Source organism: Panthera uncia, chromosome E3 (genome assembly GCF_023721935.1).
Source record: "Panthera uncia isolate 11264 chromosome E3, Puncia_PCG_1.0, whole genome shotgun sequence".
Lineage (NCBI taxonomy): Eukaryota > Metazoa > Chordata > Mammalia > Carnivora > Felidae > Panthera > Panthera uncia.
Window position 1 is genome coordinate 10,030,682 of NC_064815.1, and position 18,335 is coordinate 10,049,016.

An 18,335-nucleotide genomic window follows, 5' to 3' on the forward strand; every position below is an offset into this window, starting at 1 on the left:
TGCCTGGCATGTGTTAGTTTGAACCATTTGAAATTGCTGATATCTGACCATTTCTGACCTATAAGGATGGCAATTTCTTTATTTTTTTAAATGTTTATTTATGTATGTATGTATTTATTTATTTATTTAGAGTGCTAGCTGGGGAGGGGCAGAGAGAGAGAGAGAGGGAGGGAGAGAATCCCAAGCAGAATCTGCACTGTCAGCAAAGAGCCTGACACAGGGCTTGAACTCATGACCTGAGCCAAAATCAAGAGCTGGACACTTAACTGACTGAGCCACCCAGGCACCCCTAAGGATGGCAATTTCATACTGTTCAACCGAATAACGAGCTTTTAAGATGATTGTAGTAATTGTTATTGAATAGCGTTAATGTTAACCCTCATTTTCAAACCATAGTTACTCATTTTCTTAATATGGACTGTCTCCAGGGAGCTCCAGCAGGGAAAAGTTACCATCCCCTTACTTCTTTCCTTACCCCATCTGACCTTAGCCAGCAGGCACACCTGCCACCTTGGCCTCGCTCTTTGCAACATTCTCCTTTCCTCATACCTACCAAAGTGAGGAAATCCTTGCGAGTGTCAAATAATGTACTCTCTATTTTTCTGCCTAGAGACAATTTTTTCATTTGTGTATATCTTACCCTTACTAGTGTATAGTTTTATTAGTGACCTGGTTTTATAGGCTTCCAGCAGCCTTTGGTGACCAGTGGGGTCTTGTTGACTAGGACAGTTTGGCTTTTGTTGGCTTTATCTGCATAGTGCAGAATCCTGGTGGGCCTTTCCCAGAGTCTCCCCCACCATTTCTGAGTCCCAGGGGTGTCCCATATGATCCTAACCAGTCCTCTTGGCCACCACTGTGTGTCCTCTGGCTGATCTTGGCTGTCTGAGAAGGCATGAGTGGAGGGAATGTTCACTGTGGCTGCTGTGCTAGTACCTCTAAAAATTCCAGACCCTGGACACAGAGTTGTTGTCTCCCCTCCCCAGAAAGATAAATCCTTGAGGTGCTGAAATAGCACTGCATCTGGGTCTATTCTTGCTGTATCCTGGTCACAACATGGGGGGAAGCTCTTTCCTGGTACCTCAGGATCATATTTAATTCTATGGACCCAGAACTGTGTTTAGATTTCTGCACCTAAGACCCAATTTGAAACTGGCTTCATTGGTTGCATCCTGTAGTCCTGATACCCAAGGTTTCTAGGTGGGGACAGACTCAAAGCCATGCTTTCCTTCCATCTTTTCCCATAAGAACCCAAACCTATCCATGCCATGCATGAAAAGCATAATAGCTAATTTTTACTAAGTGCTATGTTAAATTTTTGATTTTCCCCAATTACTTGTTTACCAATAAGGGGATTATCCATTACTGCCCATTGCCATGTGATTGAAGTGCCTCCCAACAGGAGAAGCAACATTCTTGCCCATTGACATTGGGCTTGGCCATGTGACTTGCTTTGGTCAATGGCATGTGAATGGATATGATGGGTGTCTGAACAAAAGCTTTAAAGCTATTGCCTGTTTTTGCCAGCTCTCTTGTTCTTCTGTCACAAGAATGGCACATGTCAGGGCTTGTCCTTGATGGGGATTTCCCTTTATCATGAGAGCAAGGAGGAAAACTTTGTGGTTGTAAGCCTCTGAAGTTAGGGAGTTATTTGATAGACAACAAAGCTGATTAGTAAAAGGGCTCACCATGTTCTAGACACTGTTCTGTAGTGTATTTATTTATTGATTAACTCTTATAATGACTTTATGAGACACATACTAGTCAGGGTAATGTAAGTTTTGCTGCCATAACAAAAACTCCAAAACACTCAATGGCCCCACAAGAACTTATTTTATTTTATTTTTTTCATTTACATCCAAATTAGTTAGCATATAGTGCATCAATGATTTCAGGAGTAGATTCCTTAGTGTCTCCTACCCATTTAGCCCATCACTCCTCCCACAACCCCTCCAGTAACCCTCTGTTCTCCATATTTAAGAGTCTCTTATGTTTTGTCCCCTTACCTGTTTATATATTATTTTTGCTTCCCTTCCCTTACGTTCACCTGTTCTCTTAAAGTCCTCATATGCGTGAAGTCATATGATATTTGTCTTTCTCTGACTAATTTTGTTTAGTGTAATACCCTCTAGTTCCATCCATGTTGTTGCAAATGGCAAGATTTCATTCTTTTTGATTGCTGAGTAATACTCCATTGTATATATGTCCCACATCTTCTTTATTCATCCCTTGATGGACATTTGGGCTCTTTCCATAGTTTGGCTATTGTTGATAATGCTACTATAAACATTGGGGTGCATGTGTCCCTTTGAAACAGCATACCTGTGTCCCTTGGATAAATACCTAGTAGTGCCATTGCTGGGTTGTAGGGTAGTTCTTTTTAAAATTTTTTTGAGGAACCTCCATACTGTTTTCCAGAGCGGCTGCACCTGCTTGTGTTCCCACCAGCAATGCAAAAGAGATCCTCTTTCTCCGTATCCTCGCCAACATCTGTTGTTGCCTGAGTTGTTAATGTTAGCCATTCTGACACGTGTAAGGTGGTATCTCATTGTGGTTTTGATTTGTATTTCCCTGATGATGAGTGATGTTGAGCATTTTTTCATGTGTTGCTTGGCCATCTGGATGTCTTCTTTGGAGAAGTGTCTGTTCATGTCTTCTGCCCATTTCTTCACTGGATTATTTGTTTTTTGGGTGTTGAGTTTGATAAGTTCTCTATGGATTTTGGATACTAACCCTTTATCTGATATGTCATTTGCAAATATCTTCTCCCATTCCGTCGGTTGCCTTTTAGTTTTGTTGATTATTTCCTTCGCTGTGCAGAAGCTTTTTATTTTGATGAGGTTCCAGTAGTTCATTTTTGCTTTCGTTTCCCTTTCCTCCGGAGACGTGTTGAGTAAGAAATTGCTGTGGCCAAGATCAAAGAGGTTTTTGCCTGCTTTCTCCTTTAGGATTTTGATGGCTTCTTGTCTTACATTGAGGTCTTTCATCCATTTTGAGTTTATTTTTGTGTGTGGTGTAAGAAAGTGGTCCAGGTTCATTCTCCTGCATGTTGCTGTCCAGTTTTCCCAGCACCACTTGCTGAAGAGACTGTCTTTATTCATTCCATTGGTTATTCTTTCCTGCTTTGTCAAAGATTAGTTGGCCATGTGTTTGGGTCCATTTCTGGGTTCTCTATTCTGTGCCATTGATCTGAGTGGCTGTTTTTGTGTCAGGAGCTTATTTTTCACTCATGCTTTATGTCTGCTGGAGATGAGCAGGAGACTCTGCTCCTCATTGTTACTAAGGGACCCAGGATGATGGAGAATCCAATCTTGACATGTGGTCACAATTTAGGAAAGGACATACAATAAATTGTGCACTGGCTGTTAAAGTTTCAGTCTCAAAGTGAGACACATGATTGTGCTCATGTTTCTTTGGTCAAAAGCAAGTCATATGGTGCCTAATTTCAAAGGGTTATCTTAAATCCACATGGCAACCCTGCAAAGCAAATGGGCTTCACTCTAGTTTATAAATGATGGATTCGAGGCTTGGCAGGCTGAAGGGCATACTCAAGGTCACACAATGGGGTGAATCTTGCATTGAGTTCAGGTCTGTCTGACTTCAAAGCTTTCTCTTAACTACTAACTGTTATAGCTTTGCAAAAGTTGGTTTCTTTCAGGTTAAACACCTTGTGGATTCCACCAGGAGAAGTTGTCTTATTTTCAGATTTTTAGCTTCCCCTAGCTCAGAAATTGGCTCAGGAGTTTGATTTGACTTCTAGTTTCTTTGGCTTTGCACAGTGTTAACATTCTTAATGATTAATTGCAGGTATTTAAAATTGGGAATTTTTAGGGGCACCTGGGTGGTTCAGTTGTTTGGGCATCTGACTCTTGATTTTTGGCTCAGGTCATAATCTTGTGGTTGTAACATTGAGCCCTGCATTGGGCTCTGTGCTGACAGTGAGGAGCCTGCTTGGGATTCTCTCTCTCCCTGTCTCTCCAATCCTGGAAAATTGAAGATATGGTCATCTTGGGGTCCCATTTACACATGGTGACAATGAATAGGGGCTGAATAGGGCTGTTGCCTTTAAATGGTAACTGTGTCCTCAATTTCATCATCCTCTCTTGTCCCCCAGCTCTATGCCTTCATTTGCCATACTCCCCTGGCCCTGGCAGGCGTATGAATTTGGACCCTTGCTCTAACTCTCCCGTACTCAGCTGAGAGAGTTACCAGGCAGAGAATCCACCTGTACCCAATCAGCCGAGCTTGGTGGTAAGGCAGGTGGGGGGAGGGGGTGCTATGACTGCTTGTCCAAAGATGAGCAAATGGGCTGCCTGTCAATAAAACTGTAACACAGTAATTCAGAGTGATCCCAGCCACTAGGACAAGCAGGTTAGACATGCAGGGGCATGCTCAGGACAATCAAATTCAATAAATATGAATTTTATATCAGCAAGTTTTTGCCACCAGCTCATTAAATTGCACTAATAAGTATGGGGCTGAGTGCCCACTTAACACACTGCAGCCAGAAGGAGAGTTGATGAGGAACCAGGCAAGAGCCTCACTGAGGGAATCGATACAAGCAATGAGAGAACATTCATCACAGCTGCTGAGTAGGCTGGAGAATGCCTCACAATGCACAATTGCAGTCCGAGGAGGAGGAGGAGGCAGAATACAGAACATGAAGCATTTAAGCCAGGTTGCTTTGCTAGTGGTTCTGGTGAAATTAAGTTGCTCTTGGTCACCACCTTTGCTCCCTCTTCCCTCTTTCAGGAAGGCTTTTTCTTCTCATCCCAGCACAGGTTGTTGCATACAGTTGTACAACTTCCCAACCATAGGAGGTGCTATTCCCACTGTGATTATGTGATGATGTCCCCTGGACTTGTGCAGTGCACAGTCTATGCAGCTGCACATGGCAGCCTTGTTCCTGCACTTCCAAGTCCCACTCATCCTTACAGGTAGAGTTCAAATGTCACAGCTTTCTAGAACCCTCTCTTAACTCTTTCTCTGAACTGCCTCTACCTTTGCTGTTGCAGTTTTGGGGCATTTATCATTCCTTTAGAGAATTCTTTTCTGACCCGCCCCTTGCCCCCCAACTTAGATGCATTTTCTCTTGTTATTCTCTCTCATAGCATCATGTTCTTTTCCTTCATGGCATTTATCCCAATTTGTAATTAAATATTTATCTGTGCAATTATTATTTCATTTTCCTTTCTGCATCTGGGTTGTAACCAAAAGCAGGGGACCATGCCTCAATTTGTTCACTGCTGTTGTCTCACCTCTGGCACATAGTAGGTGTTAAGTATTTAATGACTAAAGGAAAGTACATACATATCACTTCATTTACTACTCTGTAGGCTAACAGAGGCTAGGATGTAGCCTTATTCATACTTGTGTCTCCTGAATTTTTAGCAAAGACCTAGTGCATAGTAGGTTCTCAATGAATGTTTACTTGAGTAGTAAATGACATAAGTTTCTATGATCAGATGGATTAAATTTCCTCTAGCCTTTCTCAAAGCAGGCATCCCTTCCTGGGTCATTGCCATTTCTGCTGTTCCTCTTCAAATTTTGTCTGAAAGATTTGAGTGAATAGTGGACAAACATGGGGTCACATCTTCCTTAAATCAGTGCCCAGCTCAGGAGCTCACAAACTATGGCCAATGTATCAAATTCTGCCAATCAGTTGTTTTGTAAATAAAATTTTATTGCAACATGATCAAGCCCATTTTTTACATATTGTACCTTACTACAGTGGCAGAGTCGAGTAGTTGTACAAGGACAACATGGCCCATGAGCTTAAAATATCCACAGACTGGCTCTTTACAGAAAAACCTTGCTGACCTCTGTTCTGGCTCAGTAGCCTTGAATAAATCATTTAACCTTTCTGAAGCTCAGTTATCCTATTTCCAAAAGGTCTTGTAATACCTACTTCATAAGGTGGTTGTGAAATTTCACATATAGTAGGTGATCAATAAATGCTGTTTTCTCTCTCTCTTTCTTCTTTTATAAACAGAATTCTGGTCCCTTTTCCTGAATCTTGGCAGAATCCCTGTTTGTAGTCATCCATTTAGCAAACATTTATTGGGCATCAACTATGTGCTAAGTATTTTGTGAGATGCTGAGGATTCATTGGTGAACAAGACACAGCCTCTGGCCTTGTGGACCTCCAGGTCTGTAAGGGGAGACACAACAAACAGGCAACTCAAACCCATTGTGATTAGGAGGTCCAGGGGACTCTGGGAACACACAGGGAGGCAGCTAATCCAGCCTCTGTAGGCTGACGAGGCATTCTAGAGGAAGTGACATTTAAGCTGAAACTGGGAGAGAGGGTGAGTTAGCCAGGAGACAAGATCTTAGAAGGACCATTCTGGAGCTGTTGTTAAGCCTGTAATTTCCTGGAGCATGGGATGGTGCAGGATCACTGAGTACCTGCAACAATCCTTCTGGAGGAGAGAGTGAGACATAAGACTGGGCAGGAAGGCAGGCTTTTATCTTAAAAGGCTTGGTGGAGCCTCTTGTTCCACGTCCATCCCCAAGAATGTGGGTGCTGAGTCTTGAGGTGGCCTCCTGGCTGGGTGTGGTTTGGGCTGGTGTATGGATGAGAGTATTAGAACCTCTGTCTCCTGGGAGCAGCAGTGATGACGTGCTTTTAATTAAGTTCTTAGTGTCACTGCCACAAAGGCCTGCGGGACCACCTGGAGAATCCCATGAGGGATGGCAAGGTGACTAAGTGCTGTGTGTGGGGTGACAGCATCACCAAGGCCAAAGTGGGCAGACACCACCTGAATCCAGCTAAGTGTTGCCATGGAAAAAAAAATCTAGAAGTCTACATTTTAATATAGTTAATCTTTACGGAGTATTTATTCTATGCCAGACACTCTTCTGTAAGCTTTCTATCCATGAGCATGTTTAATACTCTTACATACTTATGAGGCTTGGACTATTATTACCTCATTTGGTGGTTGAGGAAACTGAAATCCAGAGTGTGTAAGTGGCACAGCTGGAGACTGGAGCAACCAAGATTTGTTTTTGTGTTTTTTTTTTTGTTTTTTGAACTCAGGGCTTAGTTTTTATTCCTACACCCAAGCAATTAATCACCATACCACTGTACCTTTTTGAGCACTTACTTTTTAGCAAGCTCTATTTTGGATGTGGATGTGGAGAACATTAGGAGAGGTACAAGTTAAAGAAGAGAAAAAGACTTTGTACCTGGGGAACGAACTTTCTTTCTTTCTTTCTTTCTTTCTTTCTTTCTTTCTTTCTTTCTTTTTTAATATGAAATTTTTTGTCAAATTGGTTTCCATACAGCACCCAGTGCTCATCCCAATAGGTGCCCTCCTCAATACCTATCTCCCACCCCCCATCAACCCTCAGTTTATTCTCAGTTTTTAAGAGTCTCTTATGGTTTGGCTCCCTCCCTCACTTAACTTTTTTTTTCTTTTCCTTCCCCTCCCCCATGGTCTTCTGTTAAGTTTCTCAGGATCCACATAAGAGTGAGAACATATGGTATCTGCCTTTCTCTGTGTGACTTATTTCACTTAGCATAACACTCTCCAGTTCCATCCATGTTGCTACAAAGGGCCATATTTCATTCTTTCTCATTGCCACGTAGTATTCCATTGTGTATATAAACCACAGTTTCTTTATCCATTCATCAGTTGATGGACATTTAGGCTCCTTCCATAATTTGGCTATTGTTGAAAGTGCTGCCATGAACATTGGGGTACAAGTGCCCCTATGCATCAGCACTCCTGTATCCCTTGGGTAAATTCCTAGCAGTGCTATTCCTCGGTTATAGGGTACATCTATTTTAAATTTTTTGAGGAACCTCCACACTGTTTTCCAGAGCGGCTGGAGCAACCAAGATTTGAACACAGGGGATCTGTCTTTAGGGCTCTGGCCAGATTATTTTATTTTATTTTATTTTATTTTATTTTACTTACTTTATTTATATATTTATTTTTTTAACGTTTATTTATTTTTGAGACAGAGACAGAGCATGAACAGGGGAGGGGCAGAGAGAGAGGGAGACACAGAATCTGAAACAGGCTCCAGGCTCTGAGCTGTCAGCACAGAGCCCGATGCAGGGCTCGAACTCACGGACTGTGAGATCATGACCTGAGCTGAAGTCGGACGCTTAACCGACCAAGCCACCCAGGTGCCCCTATTTTATTTTATTTTATTTTATTTTATTTTATTTTATTTTATTAAAAAATTATTTTAAATGTTTAGTTTTGAGAGAAAAAGAGCATGAGTAGGGGAGGGACAGAGAGCGAAGGAGACACAGAATCCAAAGCAGGCCTCAGGCTCTCAGCTGTTAGTACAGAGCCTGGCATGGGGCTTGAACTTACTAACCGTGAAATCATGACTTGAGCTGAAGTCAGATGTTTGACTGAGCCACCCAGGTGCCCCCATAGCTAGATTCTTTTTAAAACACTGGGTGAGGTGTCAGGGTGGGGAGACTAAACATCTGGCCAAAGAATGACTCAAAGCTGCTACCTTTAGACCTCTGATTAAGGGCGGCAAAAATGAATTTCATAAGTGTAAAATGATGAATTAAAAAAATTTGGCCCACTTATATAAAACAGCATTCTTTCAAAAGCTGCTTTGTCCTTGATGGATCAAGATGTATGTGCCAGATGTTAAGGCAGGATGCTTGTAATGTGGGTCTCAAGCTTCACTGTGCATAAAATTCTTTCAGGGGTGTTTTTTCAAATGCAGACTCAAAGACCAAGGACAGGGCCCAGGAATATGCATTATAACATATTCAGCGGAGCCCCATTTCGATTCAATTGTGGATGAATCCCCGGCCAGCTTTCAAGAAGCAGTGTGATGTAGGGAGATCAGGAAAGGTCTGATCCAGCTTCCTAGTGAGTGATAAAGAGGGTGAGATGCTGCTTCTGTCTCTGGGCATCAAACTGGGGGGGAAGAACTCTGCCTTTAAGTTCAGAAATAATGACCACATCACTTCTCAGCCACGTGTCCCTCCCTGAGAAAGCCACCTAATCTCTATCATAACCCTCAGTTTCCTCATCTGTAAAATGGACACATTAATATAAGGGCCAAATCCATTAGCTTCTTAGCTGTGTAGTATTGAGAAAGTTACAGAACCTCTCTGAGCCTCTGTTTTCTCATCCATAAAGTGGTCAATAATAATAATGAAGACTTTATAATTCTAGTGGGTAATAAAAATAAATAAATAAGAAAAAGATTTTTAGAGAAATTAAATGAGAGGGAAAATAGGTAAGTACTTAGGAGACTGTTGATAAATGTTTCTTCTCTGTTCCCTTCTACCTTTATTGGTCCAGTTAATTGCTTTCCCTGGGTGAGTTTATTGCTTTGAAAGGAGATACTTGGTTCATTATGGGCATTTAGCTCAGTTGGTTAAGATGTGGAGTTAACAGGATCCTAACTGTGGTTTGAGTCCCAGCGTGTTGGGGGATTTAGTTTTTTCTAATCAGAAGTCCTCCAGTGGGTTTCCTCACTCCATTTGGCAGCCAGCCACTGTCAGACCAGAGACCTGGCAGATTAGGGCAGATGAGGAAGGGAAAGTGGTGGGAGGCCATCATCCATCACCATTACCATTACCCTTACCCTTACCCTTCACAAGACACAGGTTCCCCATAGCAGCAATCAGCAGCAGCATCCTTGAATTGGAAGATAGCTCATAATTATGAGTTTATGAATGGACATCTCAGTGGGGTACAAAGAGCTCATTGGGTGTCTGTAAGGCCCAGCCATCCCCCTGGGTCCCTGGGAACTTTGGAAACAGCCCCAGGTCCCCTTCTCCAGCCTCTCAGGAGGACCTTCTTCAGTTTGTAACGGACTTCAGAAGGGCCTTGTGGCCTGCTTGTTCAGAGAGAGGTGACAGAAGAGAAATTGTATATAGGAAAATGTCAGTAGGAGAGGTGAAGGTGACTTTGGAGTAATTGCATTTTCCACGAAGCCTGTCTTGACGCCATCCACACCTTTGGAGGGAAAGACTACTTCCAGCTTTGTGCCCCACAATACTTGAGCACTTGTACTGCTTCACTGTGTGTATTTGGCTATTTATTTACTGATGTCGACTGTTGGTTACACAATACCTGAAACATTGCTCTTGTAAAAAATTGCAAATTAAAGATCATTCTAAAGACTCCTTTGTCCTCCTTTCTCATCACAAAATGCTCTGCATACATGACTTCTATATCCATTGAAGATAAATGCCATTTGTGTGTGTGTTTGTGTGTGTGTGTGTGTGTGTGTGTGTGTGTAGAGTGGATAATTTTTTTGAATGTTTATTTTTTGAGAGAGAGAGAGACAGAGGACAAGTGGGGGAGGGGAAGAGGGAGAGGGAGACACAGAATCCAAAGCAGGCTCCAGGCTCCGAGTGTCCGTCAGCACAGAGCCTGCTGTGGGGCTTGAACCCACGAACAAGAGATCATGGCCTGAGCTGAAGTTGGATGTTTAACCAAGTGAGCCACCCAGGTACCCCCAGAGTGGATTGTTTTTAAAACACAAATGGTATCGTATTGAATAATCCTTTTGATCCTGCTTTAAAAATTTTTTTCAACCAGCAGTGTAATTGTAATTTCAATGTCTTGGAATTTTTGCCATGTGAATAAATACAGACTTCATTATCTTTCTTTTTTTTTTTTTTTAATTTTGTAACGTTTATTTATTTTTGAGACAGAGAGAGAGCATGAGTGGGGGAGGAACAGAGAGAGAGGGGACACAGAATATGAAGCAGGCTCTAGGCTCTCAGCTGTCAGCACAGAGCCTAACTCGGGACTCAAACTCACAGACTAGGAGATGGTGACCTGAGCCAAAGTCGCTTAACTGATTGAGCCACCCAGGCACCCCTTTTATCTTTAATGGCTGTTAAGCATTTCATAGACTTCATGGATTGCAAGTATAATTGTGTTTTGGTTTTCTTTTTTTTCTCATTTTTGGCATTTCCCTGTTGATGGACATATTTAAGTTTATCCTTTCTCTTTTATTTTACACTAAATTTTATCTTTACATTAAAAAAAATTTTTTTTTAATGTTTATTTATGACACAGAGAGAGAGACAGAGCATGAGCGGGGGAGGGGCAGAGAGAGAGGGAGACACAGAATCTGAAGCAGGCTCCAGGCTCTGAGCTGTCAGCACAGAACCCGAGGTGGGGCTCGAACTCACAGACTGTGAGATCATGACCTGAGCTGAAGTCGGATGCTCAACCGACTGAGCCACCCAGGCCCCCCTAAATTTTACCTTTACATTTTAATGAAAAATTTAACACATAGGTTTTACATTTTGACAAATGATATTGCCATGCATATTGACCCTGCATCCTTGTGCACAGGTAATACACTGTTTCTTGTGGGCTGTGTATCTTGCTCTCATTTATATCCTGCATTTGACTGAGCCACCTGAGGATACAGACCATGCCCTAGCTCTTTCTGTATCTCCAACTCTAGCATTGTGCCTGGCATGTAGTAGTGGCTCAATGAATGTTTGAATGAATCAATGATTGAATGGTTAGTTATCTGTTGTTGCTTAATAAACTACTGCAAAACTTAGTGATTTAAAAGAACACGCATTTATTAATGCACAGTTTTCATGGGTCAGGAATTCAGGCAGAGCTCAGCTGGGTCCTGGGGCTCAAGTTCTCTCCCAGGCTACAGTCAAGGTGTCAGGAGCTTTGGGCATCTCAGGGTTCCAGTGGGGAAGGATTTGCTTTCAAACTCATGTTTTTGTTGCTAGGATTTAATTCCTCATGGGTATTGGAGTGAGGGCCTCATTTCCTCTTGTCTGTTGCCACATGGGTCTTTCCAACATGGTAGCTTTATCAAAATATGCAAGCTGAGGGGCACCTGGGTGGCTCAGTCGGTTGAGCGTCTGACCTCAGCTCAGGTCGTGATCTCACAGTTCATGAGTTCGAGTCCCACATTGGGCCCTGTGCTGTCAGCCTGTCAGTGCAGAGCCCCTTTGGATCCTCTGTCCCTTTCTCTCTGCCTCTCCTCTGCTCTCAAAAATAAAACATTGAAAAAATTAAAAAAACAAAAAAAAAATGTGCAAGCTGAGAAAGGTAAGAGTCTGCTAGCAAAACAGGAGTCACGATCTTATGTAACCTAGTCATGGAAGTGACGTCCCATTACTTTTGTCTTGTTCTATTGATTAGAAGCAAGTCACAGGTCCTGAGCACACTCAAAGGGAGGAGTTTACGTAGGGTGTGAATACCAGAAAGTGGTGGGGGTCACTCAGAGAATTTAAGTGATTTGCCTAAAGTCACACAGTCAGCAAGAAGTGCCAGGATTTGAATCTGGGAATTATTCTACAAGTTTAAGCATGAAAACAAGCCATTTTGCCCCGAGATTTGTCTTGACATAATCTAATACAAGTGGTACATGTTGAGAGGGTTACAGAGAGTCATCCTGGTACAATGGAAAGAGACTTTTTAGGCAAGAGACTTGCATTTTTTAAAAGTTTTTTTAGTGTTTATTTTTTGAGAGAGAGAGACAGGCAGAGTGTGAGAGAGGGAGGGGCAGAGAGAGGGAGAAATAGAACTTGAAGCAGGCTCCAGGCTCCGAGCTGTCAGCACAGAGCCCAACGTGGGGCTCAAACTCATGAACTGTGAGATCATGACTTGAGCCAAAGTTGGACACTTAACTGACTGAGCCCCTCAGGTGCCCCAAGAGACCTACATTTGAATCCTGGCCATGCAACTTCTGGTTGAATGGTTTTGGGCACTGCATTCAGTGATCTCCATGTTCTCCTCTGCTAGTGGGATTGTTGTCTGGATTAAATGTGATAGTGAATGTATATACAGTGCTGCTCAGAATGCCCCTCATGTAGCCTGCACCTCGTGCATGCAGCTGCTGTTTTCAGGAGAGCTAGTCGACAATGGTATTGTTTACAAACATGTATCACGTGCTTTTGAAAGCTTCTTCCAAACCCGATTATTAATTGTTTTTGGGCCAAGTCTGGGGTGCTCCTTCTGAGGTATTGTTTATGATGGCTATTCTCCTTGTTGATTTTGTACACACTAACCCACTTGATTAAGCATTGATAGAAAAACAAAAGTCGTAATTCAGGCAAATAAAGGATTCTCCATGAGAGGAAATCTTGACAGCCGTGAAATTAGTGCATAAGTATGGTTTCCATGGTTAATCGTGACTGAGTAGCTGGCCTCAGTGGGAAACTGCCAACTTAGACAATGGATATCAAGGGGACTTACCCACTGTGGGTTAAGGACAGGTTTCTAGGAGGCACACACTAGGTTGTGGAGTTTCAGGCAGATGGTTGCCCCTTTGCTTTTTGAGTTTTGGACTGAGAAATTAACAGACATAGGAGCAAGACAGGGATAAAAGTATCCTGTTGCTGACTAATTCGAATTGGAGAACAGGGCTTGGACGTGTGGACCCAATCATCCCTCTGGTCCTCTGGTCTAGAACTTGAGACATTCTTATGGGGAGAGCTGGGAGTGAGAGGGAGAAAGAGGGAGGGGAAGGAAGGGAGAAGAGGTGCTGAAGGGCTGGAGTGGGGAAAGAAGAGGGATGACTGGAGAAAGGGATGAAGAGGGAGACAGAGATGCCAGGAGGGAGCAATGGACCAGTGGAACCCAGACTCTGGTCAACTAACCAATCAGATCTTTGCTCTGCCTCACGGTGGGAGGAGTCAGTGAGAGGGTGATAGAAAGGTAAAGGCTTTCACCTAATATTCACCTAATAATGGTTCCAGTCCCTATTTTATGAGCCAGACTGGACACTGAGAGGAGACTCTGGTTCCCACCTTTCGTCAGCAAATGTTCATAATTGTACCAAATATTTACTGAGTTTTAACTGTGTGTCAGGCATTGTGCCAGGCCCTTTAAATGAATTATCTTGTTTAGTCCTCACAGCAATCCTTTGAGAGGAAGAATAAAATTAGCCCTGTTTTACAAATGAGGGTACTGGGACTGTGACACCTTGTCAACAAGCCAAGGTCCCACAGCTAGTAAATGTCGGCCTGAGATTCAAATCCAGGTCTGTCTGCTCCCAAACACTTGTTTTTAAATGCCAGTTTTCTAAAAAGGGGATCCACGCACTTGCTGGTTCAGAATCATCTGGGATGTGTTTTAAAAGTGCAGATTTCCAGTGGGCCTGATTCCCACCCCCAAACACTGACTCAGGAGGTCTGAGGACTGGCACAGGGATATGCACTTTAAGGACCCTTGGTGATTCTAATGCACACCAAGGTTTGAGAATTATTGCAGTGGAGGCATAGATTTCCAATTCAGCTTTTGCTAATTTACCTTTGGGAAAAGAAAGTGAACACTTGTTTGCAAACAGGGTTTTTCCTTACCGATTTTTACTAATATATTGAATCTGGCAGCTTGTTGGGAGCTAGATAAACGGGTCCTCCCTTCACTCAGGTATCTGAACTCCTGCAAAGCTCTGGATGTCACCACCAGATCAACTTTTCTTACCATCTTTGATCTGGAGGGTTTTTCCTTTTGCCCTGTGGTGACCCCAGTGCCAAGAGAGGACAAGACCAGGGGGTATTGCCTCCGAAAAGCTGACTCCCCCACCCACTTTGCTTTTCAGGACATGGTCATTTACATAGACTGGCATAGCCACTTGCATTCATTTGCATTAATCTGCATAGATTTGCATTCATTTGGGATGTGCTTGGATTCTTCACTTAGATCTGTGCTTGAGTGTGCTCTATATATTCCAACTTCCTACCTTCCATCCTCTGATCTGGACCTAATGTAACTCTGATTTCAAAGTTTTTTGTTTGTTTGTTTTGACTAAAAAAAAAATTTCCTCATAGGGACAGTTGGCTTTGGGAACCTGACTTGATTGTTGGGACAGGTGGAGTTTCCTTTATGGCCAATGGGAGGGTGTGTATATTAACAGCATGGACTCCACAGTTAGATGGATCTGGGTTCCAAATCCCGGTTTATCCACTTATTAGCTATTTTACATTGAGTACATCATTTAACTGCCCTAAAGCCTCATGCACTCAACTATAATGGGAATAATAATAGTACCTACCTAATTGTGTTGTGGGGACTAAATGCATATAAAGTGTTTGCTTGGCACATGGCTCATATTGCTTGGCACATAGTAGAAAATGGTAGTAATTAAAATATCATTCTCTTGTGTTGATGATGGTGGTGATGATGGTGGTGGTGGTGATGAAGATGCAGCACTCATAATGTTAACCCCAGAAGACGAGTATTAAGTGGGGAGAGAAAAGATTCAGTGTCACTGTGGTTTTGAAAATACATCCACAAGTTCTTTGACATCTTCCCCTCAAGACATAGAGCTTAAGCCCCTCCCTTTGAGTGTGAGCTGGCTTTAATGCCTAACTTCTAATGAATAGAATATGGCAGAAGTGATAGTATGACACTTCCAAGATTAGGTTATAAAAAGACTACAGCTTCTGTTTTGGATTCATGTGCTTTCTCTCTCCTGGATCACTCTGGGGAAAGCCAGGTTGTGAGCAGCTCTATGGCCAACAGCCATGTAATTAAACTTGGAAATGAATCCTCCAGCCTTTTAGAAGCAGCTGCAACCAATGGCTTGACTGTAATTTCATGAGAGACCTTGAGCCAGAACCAAAAGTGAGCCTTTCCACATTCCTGACCCTCAGAAACTGTGAAATAATGAATGTTTTCTGTTTAAAGCTGCTAAGTTTGGGGGTAATTTGTGAAGCTGCTAAGTTTGTGGGTAATTTGTTACACAACAAGCAGTTGGGAAGTCTATTCCAGTTGTGGATGTCCCTTTCTGGGATCATAGGGTTATTATTCTTGGTCTGAAATCTGAATGCTCAGGCCTGATTATAGGAGAGGTTTATGCAGAGGTGCATTGAGGCATAGCTGGAATACTAGTGAATTTTAACTTGTTGACCACCACACACATGACAAATGCCTTTCCTTGCATGACATACTTATATATATGTTTCTTGAATAATATTTAAAAATCATTGATTTAGAAAAAAAATAATGGATTAAGTAAAAACACCATTGCATTTTTCAGCAGCTACAAGGTACATTAGTAACAATATTCAGTAGATGCTTGAAGCACCGTTGGGATGGGGGGAGGGTTATGTCCCAAGCTGGTTAGGAGCCCACTTCCTTTTTCTCATTCTTAAAGTTATCCATTTATTCCCAGATGTTTGTTGAGTATCTACTAAGAGTTATTCTCACTACTAGGCCCTGAGAAGTCTATAGTAAATAAGACAGTTTGTGCCCTTACAAAGAATATAGTCTAGTGGAGAAAATCTGGAGGCAGCAGGCAATTAAATAAGCAAAAATAATAGTGTGTTGAAAATTATGATAGTTGTATCTCTTAGGCTTTTAAAGCTATCATGGTAGAAAATCTTGCTTAAAACTTGCTTAGGAATAAGAAATTTATTCACGCAGAGTTGGAAGTCTATATAGGGTAGACTCTAAGCAAGGAATGATCAGCAGCTCAGTGATGTCAAGAGAACCCAGATTCTTTCTTTCTCCCTGCTTTGCCTTCCTGGAGCTGGCCTCATCATGGTTCTCCCAATGTGCAAGATGGTATCTAAAGGCAACCGGGGCTCCATGCTTCATTGTTCACTTCTATCAGGAGAGATGCTAAAAATCTCCATGCTATACCTAGACTGTATCCCTTCCTTTTAATCTTACTGGCCAATTTAGATAATATGGTCTTTCTGGAACCAATAACAATTGTCAGGGTCATAAATTACTCTGATCAGTTAAGACTAATTAAGCTATAGCTGGGGATACATTACCATTGCCCTATAACATGTGGGAGGTGTGAATGCCTGATGTGATCAGATTTTGTTAGGAAGAAATAATAGAGAGGATTTTGGATTCTGGTTAGGTAGACAACAGTGTCTTTTTTCTAATTATTTTTTTAAGTTTATTTATTTATTATTTATTTTAGAGTGAGAGAGAAAGGGAGCAGGGGAGGGGCAGAGAGAAAGGGAAAAGTAGGAATCCCAAGCAGCCTCCTCACTGCCAATAAAGAGCCCGATGTGGGGCTTGAACTCATGAACCATGAGATCATGACCTGAGCTGAAATCAAGAGTCAGATGCTTAACTGACTGAGCCACCCAGGCACCCCAACAACAGTGTCTTACAACATGAGAAGACTAGGGAGATGTGGGAATATATGACTGAGAATATGGGAGGACTTCACTGGGGAAATAATGTTGACAAAGGGGTCTGAAGGATGAAGAAATGGAGACAGATGAAGGGAGAGTGTGTGTGTGTGTGTGTGTGTGTGTGTGTGTGTGTGTATTTTGAAGATTATAGTACCACAGATGGAATATTTTAGGACCCATGAGAGTTTCTTCCCAGGAGATCTTCTCAACCCTAATCAGACTATAATGTGTGTAAGATAGGAACCCTTGTTTGTTAAGTCACTGAGATTTTGGGGATGTTTGTTATAGTAGCTAGTGTTAATTACCCTGACTATCACAGCCTGGTGTTCTCTATTTTATTTTTTTTTAAATTTTTTTTTTCAACGTTTTTTATTTATTTTTCGGACAGAGAGAGACAGAGCATGAACGGGGGAGGGGCAGAGAGAGAGGGAGACACAGAATCGGAAACAGGCTCCAGGCCCGAGCCATCAGCCCAGAGCCTGACGCGGGGCTCGAACTCACAGACCGCGAGATCGTGACCTGGCTGAAGTCGGACGCTTAACCGACTGCGCCACCCAGGCGCCCCTGGTGTTCTCTATTTTAGAAGGAGGGTCATGGCAAGAATGAGAAGGACCCGAGTAAGCAGAAATTATCTAGGAAAGGATGTGGACTTAGGGTCAGATATAGATTAAGTCCCAGATCTTTAGTTTATTGGCTAGGTGATTCTGAGTAAATTCTGTTGCATCTCTGAGCTTCAGTTTTCTTCAAATGCACAATAATGACTAAACTTAACTTTCAGAGTTATTGTGGGATTTAGGAATACCATATGTGAAGCCTTCACATGCAATAGATGCCCAATAAATGATAACTGTTATTGTTATTATTATTTAGCAGCCTCAAACCTTTTGCCCAAATGCTAAGCAATTTTGATGTCTAAGATAGGGTGTGGATGGTGTTGGGGAATGAAGAGTTGCCCAAACCCCTGGCATCTAGCTAGTGCTAGGGTGGGACATGCTACTTTGATAGACTGGCGCCAGAGTGGGTAAGTCCACATTGGAATCCCTTAGGACATGCCAACAGGTAAACCCTGAGTCCTAAGGCAGCATTTCTCAAAGTATGGTCTATGGATCATCTTACTCTGTAGCACCTGGAGTACTTCTTCAAAATGACCGTTCCTGGAGCCCAACCCAGTCTACTAAATCAGAATCCAGAGTTGTGTGACCCAGTTAGCTGTAACTTTAGTGAGCTCCTCCAGGTGATTAGGATCACTGATTTA